At 46.9% G+C, this 16661-nt stretch overlaps 1 pseudogene; it reads left to right on the top strand.

The window, feature by feature from the left end:
* The first annotated feature begins 662 nt into the window (after positions 1 to 662).
* On the top strand, positions 663 to 16186 carry LOC136571841 (protein disulfide-isomerase-like; annotated as a pseudogene).
* The last annotated feature ends 475 nt before the right edge of the window (positions 16187 to 16661 follow it).

The following is a 16661-nucleotide window of genomic DNA, read 5'->3' as shown; positions in this document are numbered from 1 at the left end:
GTGTGTGTGTGTGTACACACACGCGCGCTCAAAGCTGTCATCGCTCCGTGTAAATGAGCCTTTAGACGGAGACTACAGATAGTAAAATTGCAAAGTAATGATAGTACAGTAGATATAGTCAGTGCAGACCCTGTGGTTCCAGATGGGAAGGAAAATCAGCCGTAGCTTAAGAAAAAAAAGAAAGCATACATCACCTAGACGTGCTGTTCGTGGCTCCGCAGCAGCTTCTTCTTAGTCCCTGGCACTGATCATCATCGTTTCTGGGCGGGCATTGAAAAATTCTCGCCTCCTGGAAGCGCAAAAGCTGTGATTTGCTGACACTTAGTCAATCAGTGCCAGCTCTTGATGAATGGCTGTGATTGGTTTATCAAGCACTGGCTGTGATTGGATAAGTGTCAGCCAATCAGAGGCAGTGCTTCAAGGAGGCGGGGATTTTTAAATTCCCTACCAGAAGAGAAGAAGACGCGGCCAGGCTGACAGTGCTTTTTAATATTTTTTTCTGCAGTTAGGACTTAGGCTATGGTTTTGACAGTAGGATTTCCTACTGTCAAAGTTGCATCGCACGGCACGAAATTCGAGTTTTCGTGCGATGTGATGCAACAGAATGAGCTTTACATACATGTGATTTGTAGCAATGCGACAAAATTGTGCGACTTTGTCACCCATGTGAACGAGGCCTAAAGGAGAATGAGCACCTCAGAAGATTAGCTGAAGATGATCACATGTTGATACTGGAAGAGCAATCGTCTCTGTGGGAACAGGACTTTGAAAAATTAGAAAAAGCAGGGCTGACGGAATCTCCTGCTGTGGGAATAGTGGCATTAGTACCAATTAGTTTATGCAAAATGATCGCTCAAAAGCCATCTTTTGAGCGATCATCTTTGTGTATAAACGTGCCTTTAGAGATGACGTGTTCCACCTTCGAGGGAGATTCTACAGATTTGCATCATCAAACTGCAGAGTTGCAAGCAGAAATGGCGGAGTTGAAAATGCAGTTAGCTAAGAAGAAAGAATTGCATACGACTCTGGCAAGAGTAGAGGAAGCATCTGCACACCAGAGTATCGCCCTTAAGAAGAATGGTGAATTGGAGTCTCAGACAAGTGAACTCCAAGAAAACCTGGAATTGGAGTCCAGTGAAGTAGTTGCTGTTACTGGTTTCTGCAAGGAGCCAAAGAGGGAAATAGCCAAGGTCTTCCTGCAGGCAACAAAGGCTGTGGCTGACACTCCATTTGGGGCACAACATACCCTGTTTCCCTGAAAATAAGACATACCCTGAAAATAAGACATACCCTGAAAATAAGACATAGCATGATTTTCCAGAATTTTTGAGGATGCTTGAAATATAAGCCCTACTCCAAAATTAGGCCCTGCTAACAGTTAATTAAAAAAGTCAATTTAAATAGTGTCCAGGCAGCTATACATGTACAAAAGTTAAACCTTTTTGAACAAAAATTAATAAGACACTGTCTTATTTTCAGAGAAACACGGTAGAACATATGAAAGTTATTATACTTAACAGCAATTTCAAATGTCAGCGTCACAGAATAATTTTTTAGGAAAAAATTCCTGCGCTACGGGATATAGTGCTGCAGAAGATATAGTGCAATCTGTCTCATGGATACATGATCAACATCAAACAGACACTTACTTAGTAGGAGGGGGGGAGGATGTCCAGAATCCCCCTCCTTGAAGTGATGACTCCAAAAAATGTTTTTTCCCAGGAAAGTACATGGAGCATAAGTTTCAGCACTTTAATGTAGAGAAGACAACGCGTTTCGGTGCCCAGACAGTCGCACCTTTTTCAAGCCAAATAATACAAAAACAAATATATACACTTACATATATACAGAAAACAAAAGTCAATCATCCATTCTGTTTCCTGCTCAGCGCCATCTTAGGGGGCAGGGCTGCTGATGCCAGCGTCCCGCGTCATAATTTGGGCAGACTCCAGCGTCCTAGTGGATAACCTACTGGAGGCGTGCTTCCGTCATTACGGAGGTCACATGACGCATCCTGCATCATATTATAAGCGGAGTCTAACGTCCTGATAGGTAACCTCCCTCTGGAGGCGTACTTACGTCATCACAGGGTAACATGAACTTCCATCAAAGTCCGCATCGTTCACAGTTACATTGGCGGCCTTATCACTTGCTATTCACAGGACCATGACGTGTCATCATGTAGGCGGGGCTAGTATAATACTTTCCCAAATGCTTACCGAATGATATCTACACTCCTTCCAGGGTCTTTTAATGGGGTGCTTAATCCATTACAGTTAGAAGTACCCTGAAACAGAATGGATATAATTTAGTGATAATTTAAAAGCTTTAGAAATATCAATATATAAGATACCGAGATTAGTTAAAAATATATATTAAACCATTATTGAATTATTAAGAGTAAATCTACCATGCCACATCATCGTATGGGGGGAATTTGTATATTACTATACCAAAAGCTCACTGGATGATCCCCACATTCTTCTCCAAAAGCATTTAAGTAGAATACTAATCAAAAATGTATCCTGAAGCATAATGAATATAGCTATAATTTGTATGGCTATAATATAGAATTTTAAAACATATTAATATATATATTATCCGGATCAAGTAAAAATATGTACACATTGTTAAATTATTAGAAATAAATATACCAGAGGACTGCAAGATATATGCTAGAAAGATAAATACTAGAGATGAGCGAGCATACTCGCTAAAGGCAATTACTCAAGCGTGCATTGCCCTTAGCGAGTACCTGCCCGCTCGAGACTGAAGGTTCGGGTGCCGGCGTGGGGGAGCGGTGAGTAGCGGCAGTCAGCAGGAGGGAGCGGGGGGGAGAGAGGGAGAGAGAGATCTCCCCTCCGTTCCTCCCCGCTCTCCCCCGCAGCTCCCTGCCCGCCGCCGGCACCCGAACCTTCAGTCTCGAGCGGGCAGGTACTCGCTAAGGGCAATGCTTGCTCGAGCAATTGCCTTTAGCGAGTATGCTCACTCATCTCTAATAAATACTAAAACTGTATAGGTAAATGTCAGCATTCAGAGAGAAAATAGAAAAAGTCATAAAAATTCTTTTCTAGTACTTCATTGAGGCCATTGGGGATCAGGGTCTTCATTTTAAAAATCCAAAACATTTCTCTCTTTTTAAGGAGGGAGAAGCGGGCTGATTCTATCTTTTCAAGCGGTAAAATCATCGTAGATCATTTTTTATCAAAAGATACAGTCAAGCCAAGACAGCAAAAGGAGTTTATACTCAGAGCTATAGGATTTATGCTAAATAATAATTATTTTACCTACAAAGATCAATTTTATTTACAACATAAAGGTACCGCAATGGGTACAAAATTTGCACCAGCATATGCGAACCTTTATATGGGTGCACTGGAAGAAGAACTGCAGGAAAATAAGATCAAGTTTTATCGTCGTTTTATCACCCCCGGAGATCAGCAGCGCCAGGGACACAGACGCTACAGACTAGGTGAGTATAAGCCCACCCCGAAAATAATACACTGTGCCTTGTTTGGGGCAAAAATTAATATAAGACAGTGTCTTATTTTCAGGGAAACACAGTATCCTTGATATTCTCAAGAACAGAATGAACCTCGGAGGGGGCATCAGTGGAGAATATAAGTAATCTGGAGTAGAGATAACCCCTAGCACCAATTTATAGACCATAGAACTGTCACATCTCTTATCAGTTGACTAATTGAGTATTTACTCCTCTGCTTATCCTTTTCTGGTATTTTTCTAAGTGCAAATTCATCACAGCATGTCTGTGCCTTTTCATATATGTTTTTGTGTATGTATATGTGTGTGTGTGTGTGTGTGTGTATACATATATATTCACACATACAGTGGGGGAAAAAAGTATTTAGTCAGATACCAATTGTACAAGTTCTCTAACTTAAAAAGATGAGAGAGGCCTGTAATTGACATCATGAAGCCACTCCTTCGTTGCCCTGGCGGTGTGCTTGGGATCATTGTCAGGCTGAAAGACCAGTCACGTTTCATCTTCAGTGCCCTTGCTGATGGAAGGAGGTTTGCACTCAAAATCTCACGATACATGGCCCCATTCATTCTTTCATGTATACTGATCAGTCGTCCTGATCCCTTTGCAGAGAAACAGCCCCAAAGCATGATGTTGCCACCCCCATGCTTCACAGTAGGTATGGTGTTCTTTGGATGCAACTCAGCATTCTTTCTCCTCCAAACACGACGAGTTGTGTTTCTGCCAAACAGTTCTACTTTGGTTTCATCGGACCATATGACATTATCCCAATACTCTTCTGGATCATCCAAATGCTTTCTAGCAAACGTCAGTTGGCCCCGGACATGTACTGGCTTAAGCAGGGGGACACGTCTGGCACTGCAGGATCTGAACCCCTGGTGGCGTAGTGTGTTACTGATGGTAGCCTTTGTTACGTTGGTCCCAGCTCTCTGCAGGTCATTCACTAGGTTCCCCCCGTGTGGTTCTGGGATTTTTGCTCACCGTTGATGTGATCATTTTGACCCCACGGGGTGAGATCTTGCGTGGAGCCCCAGATCAAGGGAGATTATCAGTGGTCTTGTATCTCTTCATTTTCTAATTATTGCTCCCACAGTTGATTTCTTTACACCAAGCTGCTTGCCTATTGCAGATTCAGTCTTCCCAGTCTGGTGCAGGGCTACAATTTTGTTTCTGGTGTCCTTCAACAGCGCTTTGGTCTTCACCGTAGTGGAGTTTGGAGTGTGACTGCTTGAGGTTGTGGACAGGTGTCTTTTATACCGATAACAAGTTTAAACAGGTGCCATTACTACAGGTAATGAGTGGAGGACAGAGGAGCCTCTTAAAGAAGAAGTTACAGGTCTGTGAGACCCAGAAATCTTGCTTGTTTGTAGATGACCAAATACTTATTTTCCACCATAATTTGCAAAACAATTCGTTAAAAATCAGACCATGTGATTTTCTGGATGTGTTTTCTCATGCTGTCTCTCAAAGTTGAGGTCCACCTATGATGTCAAGTACATGCCTCTCTCATCTTTTTAAGTGGGAGAACTTGTACAATTGGTATCTGACTAAAATACTTTCCCCCCCCCCCCCACTGTATATATAATATGCCTCTTCGGATCTATCTCATTTAGCCTGAGGAAGATCCCTGAGTAGGTTGGAAAGCTCACTATAGTACCTACCTTGTGCTGGGTAATTTTTGTTAACCAGTACCAGGTATTATATCTACAAGATTACCTGGTTTCTCCTACTGAGAACAACCACATTTAGGATTACTTCCAGTGATGCTGCTTTCTCAAAGTATGAAGTTAAAAAGGACAATGTTGGTCTCTTCAAGAAGTCTGATGAAGGCAGGAACAAAGGGGAAGTAGCAAAGGAACAAGTCTTGAACTTCATAACATCTAACCAGCTACCTTTGGTCATTGAGTTTACTGAACAGACAGCACTGATGATCTTCGGTGGAGAGATAGTGTCAGGGCTCTACCCCAGGAGTTCCTATGCTCCAAGCGGCGGCTCTACCTGTTGAGCTATCCTGCCCTTTGATAAGCTCCTCTGCTGAATCCTGCCTCTTGCTTCTTGCTCCTCCTTCCTTTCAGATTGTCTAGTATTCACATGCTTGAAAAGGGCCACAACGGTGGCCAAAAAACGTGTTGCACAGGACGGGGGACCTTGCGTTAGTAGAGGTCTGGACTTTGTTTTATCCATTTATTGCCTATTTTTGTATGAGCTTTTTATATGGTCATAATCCATGGAATAAAAGAAAAATTCTAATATTTACTTGAGAGATTTGGAAGTGATCTTGGACCTTTGGGGAAGGAGGTATCTCACAGAGGGACACCTCCTTACCCCATAAAGTGAGTACCCATATCTTTGACCTTCTCCTCTCTATGAGCGCACATATTGCTATATTCTAATTCCTTTCAGATTGGTGACAAATGGTTATCCATGAAAAATCTAAAAATGCACGTACCTTCTCCCATATTGGGTCAAAGATTTATAGGTCTCTTTCGGATTGCTGCGATGATTAACCTGCTTGCATTCTGCTTGTAACTCCCTTGCTGACTGAAAATTCACCTAATATTCCATGTCTCACTGCTCAAGCCATTAAGGAAAAATACTTTTGCTGGCAGAAATCAGCCACCTCCTCCACCAGTAAAAGTCCAAGGGGAGGAAGAATTTATAGTGGACAAGATTCTGGACTCCAGAATTTGCAGAGAGCAATTACAGTACCTGGTGTAGGGGAGCGGATATGGGCCCGAGGAGAACTCATGGGAGCCGGACTGCAATGTGCATGCCTCTAGGCTGACAAGGACATTTCATAAGCTGTTCAGGGAAATCGGCCCCTAGGATGTCCGGCGGCCATTGTGGAAGGAGGGGGTTATTGTCAGGGCTCGAATCCAGAAGCTGCTATGCTCCAGGCAGTGGCTCTACCAGTTGAGCTATCCAGCCCTCTGATAAGCTCCTCTGCTGAATCCTTTTTTATTCACTGAGACAGTAGGGTTCTAGTATTGTATAGATTAATTCACTGAAAAGGACCCACTAGAAAATCTAATTTTTATTATTAAAAAATAACTTTTATTTATCCTATTAAAAATTGACAAACATATATGACAACAAAAATTTTTTTTTTTAAAAATAATGCCTCCGTTATCAATGCTGTGTTAGCAAAGAATAACAGTAATTTTGATATTTGTTATTTCTTTTGTGGAGGTATAAAAGTGTAATAGGGAACACCCTGAAATTGGTCTGTTACCCAGAGATACAAGGGTCACAGAGTAACCAGTTGGCCCAGATTCGGCCTTGACTGTATTAAGGAATAAACCGAAGGTCTCGTATAATTATTCCACTACTTTGGTGCAGTTTATTATAATTTGTTGAAACTGGTACACATGTAGTTATTCTCAAAAAAACGTGGATATTTAGGAAGATATTGCACTCCTAAGGCGCAATGATTGATATTTTTTTGCAATCGATGCGCCTTCTTTTGTTAAAACGATCGACGCGTTTCCTCAGCTCCTAATTATTTAGCCGATTCATCAGGATCAGAGTATCATGTTGTATTATTGTCCACTCAGGGATATATAACTGGGTGTTTACAAGATCGCACGAGGGGCGTGATGCTCAAATTACGATAAAGAGCAGTTAATTTTCCTAGCAATAATAGCCCACTTTGGTTACCAAGTTAGAGGCTACTTTACTGGAAAAAAAGATGTTTGCTCAGATACAGATATGCGATTGAGTCTATGATGACGTCTGATGAGTTTAGGGCGCAATCATAGAAACATGTAATGCACTGCGGTGCTGTCATGCGTGTTATGTTTGCCGTTAAAGAGGCAATTATAGATGAGTGTATATGTTTCCACCATATAGTGCTGTAAGGTTATTCAAACGCCGAGAATGAGCTGAGGTAGCTGAATGAGCTAGATAACATTGCTCATTGAAAAGTCAGCTAACCACTGTATAGCTCAAATGAAATAATTGAGGCGCTATGAATCAGCTAAGGTAACTGACTGAATGAGCTAGATACTATTGCTCATTGAAAAGTCAGCTAACCACTATGTAGCTCATTGAGATTGTTCAGGTGTTATGCATCAGCTGAGGTAGCTGCATCAGCTAGGTGATATTGCTCATTGGGGGTCAGCTCACCACTATATAGCCCATTGAAGTTATTCAAGTGCTATGAAACAGCTGAGAAGAATATCATGAGACACAGATCTCAGCGGTTGCTCTGCGATTGTGTGTGTGTGTGTATGTGTGTACATTTGGAGTGGGCAACATCAAGCTAAACACTCCAAACGTTTGTATAGGCATGAATCAACTTAGGAGGTTAGCTGATTTCCAATGAGCAATGTTATCTAGCTCAGTCAGCTACCTCAGCTGTTTCATAGCACTTGAATAACTTCAATGGGCTATATAGTGGTGAGCTGACCCCCAATGAGCAATATCACCTAGCTGATGCAGCTACCTCAGCTGATGCATAGCACTTGAACAATCTCAATGAGCTACATAGTGGTTTGCTGACCTTTAATGAGCAATGTTATCTAGCACATTCAGCTACCTCAGTTCATTCTCGGCGTTTGAATAACCTTACAGCACTATATGGTGGAAACATATACACTCATCTATAATTGCCTCTTTAACGGCATGTTTGTCAACTTTTATTTATCCTATTAAAAATTATTTTTTAATAATAAAAATTAGATTTTCTAGTGGGTCCTCTGCTGAATCCTGTCTCTTGTTTTTGATCCTGTTCCCTGTTTTGGCTCCACTCTGTTCCTGATTGGATTCTCTATATAAATCTGGCCGGATGTATCCCTCATAGCGAGATTATTGCGCTCCTAAGCCTATAGTCCATCACCTGCCTGTTTCTCCACAGTGCAAACGGATATACTTGTGTACCGACCTCTGGCTTCCACTGACTACATTACCTGCCTGCACTGGTCGCAATAAGAGGCTCCAAACCTGAACAAGACCGTGACAGATTGAAACACATAGTGCTGTTCCTGCCAAAGAGTGCATCTGACTGCCAAGACAAACTGGAAACTTCAAGAAAGCAGTCAACAAGCTTCAAGGGAAAGATTCATCATTGACTAGAGATGAGCGAACGCGTTCGTCCGAGCTTGATATTCGTGCGAATATTAGGGTGTTCGGGATGTTCGTTATTCGTAACGAACACCATGCGGTGTTCTGGTTACTTTCACTTCCTTCCCTGAGACGTTAGCGCGCTTTTCTGGCCAATTGAAAGACAGGGAAGGCATTACAACTTCCCCCTGCAACGTTTAAGCCCTATACCACCCCCCTGCTGTGAGTGGCTGGCGAGATCAGGTGTTCGCCTAATATAAAAGTCGGCCCCTCCCGCGGCTCGCCTCAGATGCGGTGTGAGTTAGATGAGGGACAGTGCTGTTTATACCGGAGCTGCTGTAGGGAAAGAATTGGTAGTTAGTGTAGGCTTCAAGACCCCCCAAAGGTCCTTATTAGGGCCACTGATAGCTGTGTGTTGGCTGCTGTTAGCAGTGGCATTTTTTTTTTCTCAAAATCGGCTCTGCAGAGCGTTGCACCTGGCATTAGGGACAGAAGTGCTGCATAGGCAGGGAGAGTGTTAGGAGTGAGTGTAGCCTTCAAGAACCTCAACGGTCCTTTCTAGGGCCATATTTATCCGTGTGCAGTACTGTCCAGGCTGCTGTTAGCTGTGCTGCATTTTTTTTGGGCTTCTCAAAATCGCCTCTGCAGAGCATTGCACCCTCCATTGATACTGCAGGGAAAGAATTGTATAGGCAGGGCCACAACACAGTTATTATTCATAGAATATACGCAGTGCTGCCTTTTGGTGGAAAAACAAGTGGAAACAAATCTATTTGTCCAGCCTCTGTCCGTCCTTACGGGCGGTGGACACGTGTGAGCTGCGTGAAAAACATTGCTAAATCATACGCACCCAGCTACGCTTTACTGCTGGCTTCGCCATTTGCTTTCCTTAATTGGGAAAAAAAATACCTGCTCTGCCAGAGTTATAATAACTCTGCTATCCTCACGTTCTGTGACACATTAGCAGGGACACAGCACAGTTATTAAACTTCTCATGTTCATTGAATATACGCAGTGCTGCCTTTTGGTGGAAAAACAAGTGGAAACAAATCTATTTGTCCAGCCTCTGTCCGTCCTTACGGGCGGTGGACACGTGTGAGCTGCGTGAAAAACATTGCTAAATCATACGCACCCAGCTACGCTTTACTGCTGGCTTCGCCATTTGCTTTCCTTAATTGGGAAAAAAAATACCTGCTCTGCCAGAGTTATAATAACTCTGCTACCCTCACGTTCTGTGACACATTAGCAGGGACACAGCACAGTTATTAAACTTAGATTATTCATTCACTAGAGGCAGTGGGGCCTTTCGTTTTCCAAAAAGGGAAAAAATTATATTTGGCCTGCAGTCTTGCGCCAATTTATTTCCTGCCTGTGAAATCAAATCACTGGTAATACAGCATGCTGAGGGGTAGGGGTAGGCCTAGAGGACGTGGACGCGGCCGAGGACGCGGAGGGCCAAGTCAGGGTGTGGGCACAGGCCGAGCTCCTGATCCCGGTGTGTCGCAGCCGACTGCTGCGCGATTAGGAGAGAGGCACGTTTCTGGTGTCCCCACATTCATCGCCCAATTAATGGGTCCACGCGGGAGACGGTTATTAGAAAATGAGCAGTGTGAGCAGGTCCTGTCCTGGATGGCAGAAAGTGCTTCGAGCAACCTATCGTCAACACGCAGTTCTGCGCCGTCCACTGCTGCAAATCCGAATCCTCTGTCTGCTGCTCCTCCTTCCTCCCAGCCTCCTCACTCCACTACAATGACACCTGCTCAGGAGCGGGAACACTCCCAGGAACTGTTCTCGGGCCCCTGCTTAGATTGGGCAGCAGCGGTTCCTCTCCCACCAGAGGAGTTTATCGTCACTGATGCCCAACCATTCGAAAGTTCCCGGGGTCCGAGGGAAGAGGCTGGGGACTTCCGCCAACTGTCTCAACAACTTTCTGTGGGTGAGGAGGACGATGACGATCAGACACAGTTGTCTTGCAGTGAGGTAGTAGTAAGGGCAGTAAGTCCAAGGGAGCAGCGCACAGAGGATTCGGAGGAAGAGCAGCAGGACGATGAGGTGACTGACCCCACCTGGTGTGCAACGCTTACTCAGGAGGACAGGTCTTCAGAGGGGGAGTCAAGGGCATCAGCAGGGCAGGTTGCAAGAGGCAGTGCGGTGGCCAGGGCCAGGGGTAGAGGCAGGGCCAGACCGAATAATCCACCAAGTGTTTCCCAAAGCGCCCCCTCGCGCCATGCCACCCTGCAGAGGCCGAGGTGCTCTAAGGTCTGGCAGTTTTTCACAGAGACGCCTGACGACCGACGAACAGTGGTGTGCAACCTTTGTTGCGCAAAGCTCAGCCGGGGAGCCAACACCAACAGCCTCACCACCACCACCATGCGCAGACATATGATGGCCAAGCACCCCACAAGGTGGGACGAAGGCCGTTCACCGCCTCCGGTTTGCACCCCTGCCTCTCCCCCTGTGCCCCAACCTGCCACTGAGATGCAACCCCCCTCTCAGGACACAGGCACTACCGCCTCATGGCCTGCACCCACACCCTCATCTCCGCTGTCCTCGGCCCCATCCAGCAGTGTAGTTCAGCGCACCGTTCAGCCGTCGCTTGTGCAAGTGTTCGAGCGCAAGCGCAAGTACGCCGCCACGCACCCGCACGCTCAAACGTTAACCGTCCGCATAGCAAAATTCATCAGCCTTGAGATGCTGCCGTATAGGGTTGTGGAAACTGAGTCCTTCAAAAGTATCATGGAGGCGGCGGCCCCGCGCTACTCAGTTCCCAGTCGCCACTACTTTTCCCGATGTGCCGTCCCAGCCCTGCACGACCACGTCTCCCGCAACATTGTGCGCGCCCTCACCAACGCGGTTACTGCCACGGTCCACCTAACTACGGACACGTGGACAAGCACAGGCGGGCAGGGCCACTACATCTCCCTGACGGCACATTGGGTGAATTTAGTGGAGGCTGGGACAGAGTCAGAGCCTGGGACCGCTCACGTCCTACCCACCCCCAGAATTGCGGGCCCCAGCTCGGTGCTGGTATCTGCGGAGGTGTATGCTTCCTCCACTAAAGCACCCTCCTCCTCCTCCTCCTCCTCCTCTGTCTCGCAATCAAGATGTGTTAGCAGCAGCATGTCGCCAGCAGTCGGTGTCGCGCGGTGTGGCAGCACAGCGGTGGGCAAGCGTCAGCAGGCCGTGCTGAAACTACTCAGCTTAGGCGATAAGAGGCACACGGCCCACGAACTGCTGCAGGGTCTGACAGAGCAGACCGACCGCTGGCTTGCGCCGCTGAGCCTCCAACCGGGCATGGTCGTGTGTGACAACGGGCGTAACCTGGTGGCGGCTCTGCAGCTTGGCAGCCTCACGCACGTGCCATGCCTGGCCCACGTCTTTAATTTGGTGGTTCAGCGCTTTCTGAAAAGCTACCCACGCTTGTCAGACCTGCTCGTAAAGGCGCGCCGTCTCTGCGCACATTTCCGCAAGTCCCACACGGACGCTGCCACCCTGCGCACCCTGCAACATCACTTTAAGCTGCCAGTGCACCGACTGCTGTGCGACGTGCTCACACGGTGGAACTCTACGCTCCACATGTTGGCCAGGCTCTATGAACAGCGTAGAGCTATAGTCGAATACCAACTCCAACATGGGCGGCGCAGTGGGAGTCAGCCTCCTCAATTCCTTTCAGAAGAGTGGGCCTGGTTGGCAGACATCTGCCATGTCCTTGGTAATTTTGAGGAGTCTACCCAGGTGGTGAGCGGCGATGCTACAATCATTAGCGTCACCATTCCTCTGCTATGCATCTTGAGAAATTCCCTGCAAACCATAAAGGCAGCTGCTTTGCGCTCGGAAACGGGGGCGGGGGAAGACAGTATGCCGCTGGATAGTCAGGGCACCCTCCTGTCTATTTCTCAGCGCGTACAGGAGGAGGAGGAGGAGCATGAGGAGGATGAGGAGGAGGGGGAAGAGACAGCTTGGGCCGCTGCTGACGGTACACCGGCTGATTGCCTGTCATCCTTTCAGCGTGTATGGCCTGAGGAGGAGGAGGAGGAGGAGGATCCTGAAAGTGATCTTCCTAGTGAGGACAGCCATGTGTTGCGTACTGGTACCCTGGCACACATGGCTGACTTCATGTTAGGATGCCTTTCTCGTGACCCTCGCGTTGCACGCATTCTGGCCACGACGGATTACTGGGTGTACACACTGCTCGATCCACGGTATAAGGAGAACCTGCCCACTCTGATTCCCGAAGAGGAAAGGGGTTCGAGAGTGTTGCTATACCACAGGACCCTTGCGGACATGCTGATGGTAAAATTCCCAGCCGACAGCGCTAGTGGCAGAAGGCGCAGTACCGAGGGCAAGGTAGCAGGGGATGTGCGTAGATCGAGCAGCATGTACATCCCAGGCAGTGCAACAGTCTTTAAGGGCCTGGCCAGCTTTATGGCTCCCCACCAAGACTGTGTCACCGCTCCCCAGTCACGGCTGAGTCGGCGGGAGCACTGTAAAAGGATGGTGAGGGAGTACGTAGCGGATCGCACGACCATCCTTGGTGACGCCTCTGCCCCCTACAACTACTGGGTGTCGAAGCTGGACACGTGGCCTGAACTAGCCCTGTATGCCCTGGAGGTGCTTGCTTGTCCTGCGGCTAGCGTCTTGTCGGAAAGGGTGTTTAGTGCGGCTGGGGGAATCATCACAGATAAGCGTAGCCGCTTGTCAACCGACAGTGCCGACAGGCTAACACTCATCAAGATGAACAAAGGCTGGATTTCCCCAGACTTCTGTTCTCCACCAGCGGACAGCAGCGATACGTAAGCAATACGTAGGCTGCACCCACGGATGGAAGCTACGTTCTCTCTCACCATCCAAAACGGGGACATTTCTGCTTCATCAATCTGTGTCTAATATTCCTCCTCCTCCTCCTCCTGCTCCTCCTCCTGAAACCTCACGTAATCACGCTGAACGGGCAATTTTTCTTAGGGCCACAAGGCTCACTCAAATAATTTTTCAGAACAATTTTTATAAGTTTCAATTAGCTTAAAAGCGTTGGAACTTTAACTTGAACCAATTTTTCGTTACACTGGGCTGCCTCCAGGCCTAGTTACCACTTAAGCCACATTAACCAAAGCGATTCACCTGCCATCTTGGTTGGGCATGGCCAATTTTTACTGAGGTACATTAGTACTGTTGGTACACCAATTTTTTGGGGCCCTCACCTACAGTGTAATCATAGTAATTTCTATGTTCTTCGCCTGCACTCATGGTACAGAAAGGTGTGTGGGGTTGGCCTACACTTTAGCTACATAAATGTCACTTGTGCCTTGGCTATACTAAGGCTACTGAAATGGAACTAAGACTGCGCTCCCGCTATACTGCTGCTTCGGAATTGTTACTGGGGCCTGTCTTGAGTGCTACTATTGCTTACATGGAACGAAGACTGCGCTCCCGCTATACTGCTGCTTCGGAATTGTTACTGGGGCCTGTCTTGAGTGCTACTATTGCTTACATGGAACGAAGACTGCGCTCCCGCTATACTGCTGCTTCAGAATTGTTACTGGGGCCTGTCTTGAGTGCTACTATTGCTTACATGGAACGAAGACTGCGCTCCCGCTATACTGCTGCTTCAGAATTGTTACTGGGGCCTGTCTTGAGTGCTACTATTGCTGACATGGAACGGACACGTGGAGAGGACACGTAGTGCCTCAAAAACATCCCCCTCCTCCTCCAACAGGGAAAACATTGTTGGCAAATGCCTTTGCATTGGTTCGTCTGGTGGCAGTCCAAGAATTTCACCTTTACCGACACTACAAGAGAGCCCCCCCACCATCCCCCCGCCACGGCCCACTTAATCCTGGCCACATTCCGAAAACCAACAAAATACAACCGTGCTACTAGGTCCGCAGTCACCACCACATTACCACCAACGCGGTTACTGTTAAGGTGCATATAACCACGGACACGTGGAGAGGACACGTAGTGCCTCAAAAACATCCCCCTCCTCCTCCAACAGGGAAAACATTGTTGGCAAATGCCTTTGCATTGGTTCGTCTGGTGGCAGTCCAAGAATTTCACCTTTACCGACACTACAAGAGAGCCCCCCCACCATCCCCCCGCCACGGCCTACTTAATCCTGGCCACATTCCGAAAACCAACAAAATACAACCGTGCTACTAGGTCCGCAGTCACCACCACATTACCACCAACGCGGTTACTGTTAAGGTGCATATTACCGGTCTGACTGGGGCATGCAGACACCTTGACAGAATGAATAGTGTGTGGCACATAGGTTCCCCATTGCTATGCCCAGGTGTGCAGCTCCTGATGGCGGTGGCACAGGATTATATTTCTCATTGCTTCTGTACAGCATTGTGGGCTATCGCCCCGCCCCTATTAAAGAGGGTTGCTACCTAGCCGTGCCAACCCTGTGCAGTGTGTGCCTGCGGTCCCTCGTCGTGGCAGACGCACTTCTAAATAGACATGAGGGTGGTGTGGCATGAGGGCAGCTGAAGGCTGCGCAGGGACAGTTTGGTGTGCGCTGTGGGGGGGAGGGGGTGCGGTTGGGCAGCATGTAACCCAGGAGAAGTGTCAGTGGTGTGTCATGCAGGCAGTGATTGTGCTTTGTTGGAGGTAGTGTGGTGCTTAGCAAAGGTATGCCATGCTAATGAGGGCTTTTCAGAAGTAAAAGTTGTTGGGGGGGGGGGGGGGCCCACTCTTGCCGCTATTGTGGCTTAATAGTGGGACCTGTGAACTTGAGATGCAGCCCAACATGTAGCCCCTCGCCTGCCCTATCCGTCACTGTGTCATTCCCATCACTTTCCTGAATTGCCCAGATTTTCACACATGAAAACCTTAGCGAGCATCGGCGAAATACAAAAATGTTCTGGTCGCCCATTGACTTCAATGGGGTTCGTTGTTCGAAACGAACCCTCGAGCATCACGGGAAGTTCGTTCCGAATAACGAACACCCGAACATTTTGGTGTTCGCTCATCTCTATCATTGACTGATCACACAGACGAACAACATATTCTGGATTGCTTTGGATTAAGAAAGGATGAATGCCCAGTTGTTAGACTGATAACCTTGGAGGAGAAGATGACAAAATACAAGCCAGAGTCTGATGGCCTCTCAACTGATGAAATCGATTCTATAATTGTTTCTTGGATGGCACCGTTAAGCCCCATCTTATAAGCCAAGATGTTCCTGATGACAAGAACCCAGTGAAAGTGTTGGTTAGGGAGAACATTGAGGAAGTGGCCTTGGATGAGAAGAAAAATGTATTTGTTGAGTTCTGTGCTCCTTGGTGTGGTCACTGCAAGCAGCTGGCGCAGTTGGGGGAGAAGTTTAAGGACCGTGAAGACCTTGTGGATCTACATGAGTTGTATGTAACAAAGTATGCAAAGTTGTGCTTGAAAGTTAGTCTGCAAGCTTTGAGAGATCTACAAAGACGTGAAGACAAGAAGAAACAACTCGTCAGACAAGTGAAACATGGAAGCCGAGCCAGCAGATCAAAGGAAGCAATGTTCATTGGCAGTAGCAGACAGAAGCTTGCGATGGATCAAAAAGAGTTAAAGAAATTTCCTCTGCAGACAGTAGTAGAAGAAAAACAATGCAGAAACTGCATGAAGTCCAGGAGCAGATAAAGAATTGCCAAAGAAAGTCGTTAGTCAAAATGAGAGAGTCAGATAAGGGAAAACCAGAATTAGAGTGATCCCTGAGCATGGTGCTTCAACGCTGGAGGTGTTGAAATTGTGAGAAGACCTATGGTCTTTTTTAGAAAGTGGGGGGTTTGTGACAATGCAGTTAGCCGAATGACCAACGGAGGGCTCCAAACTCCAGTCTTCACGAATCCCAACAGGTCATGTTTTTAGGATATCCTATAGAGAGAACACCTGTGGCAATGTCTGAGGCGAAGAAAATAATTACATTACCTGTGCAATAAGGACTGGAGTTGGGAAACACTGTGCTATAGAGATGAGAGAGAACCTGTGTGGGTGAGGCAGGAAGGAAAGGAAAGCACTCCTAGCCCCTGAGTTCCCAGTGCTGGAGGAGACTGTCCTCTCTGGGATGAGGAAAGTGAAAAAAGTTTGGTACCGTGTTTAAAAGGGATCATATCTA

This window comes from Eleutherodactylus coqui, chromosome 6 (assembly GCF_035609145.1).
Source record: "Eleutherodactylus coqui strain aEleCoq1 chromosome 6, aEleCoq1.hap1, whole genome shotgun sequence".
NCBI classification, from domain to species: Eukaryota; Metazoa; Chordata; class Amphibia; order Anura; family Eleutherodactylidae; genus Eleutherodactylus; species Eleutherodactylus coqui.
Note: the sequence above shows the minus strand (reverse complement) of the source record. Positions and strands in the feature narration are given on the sequence as shown.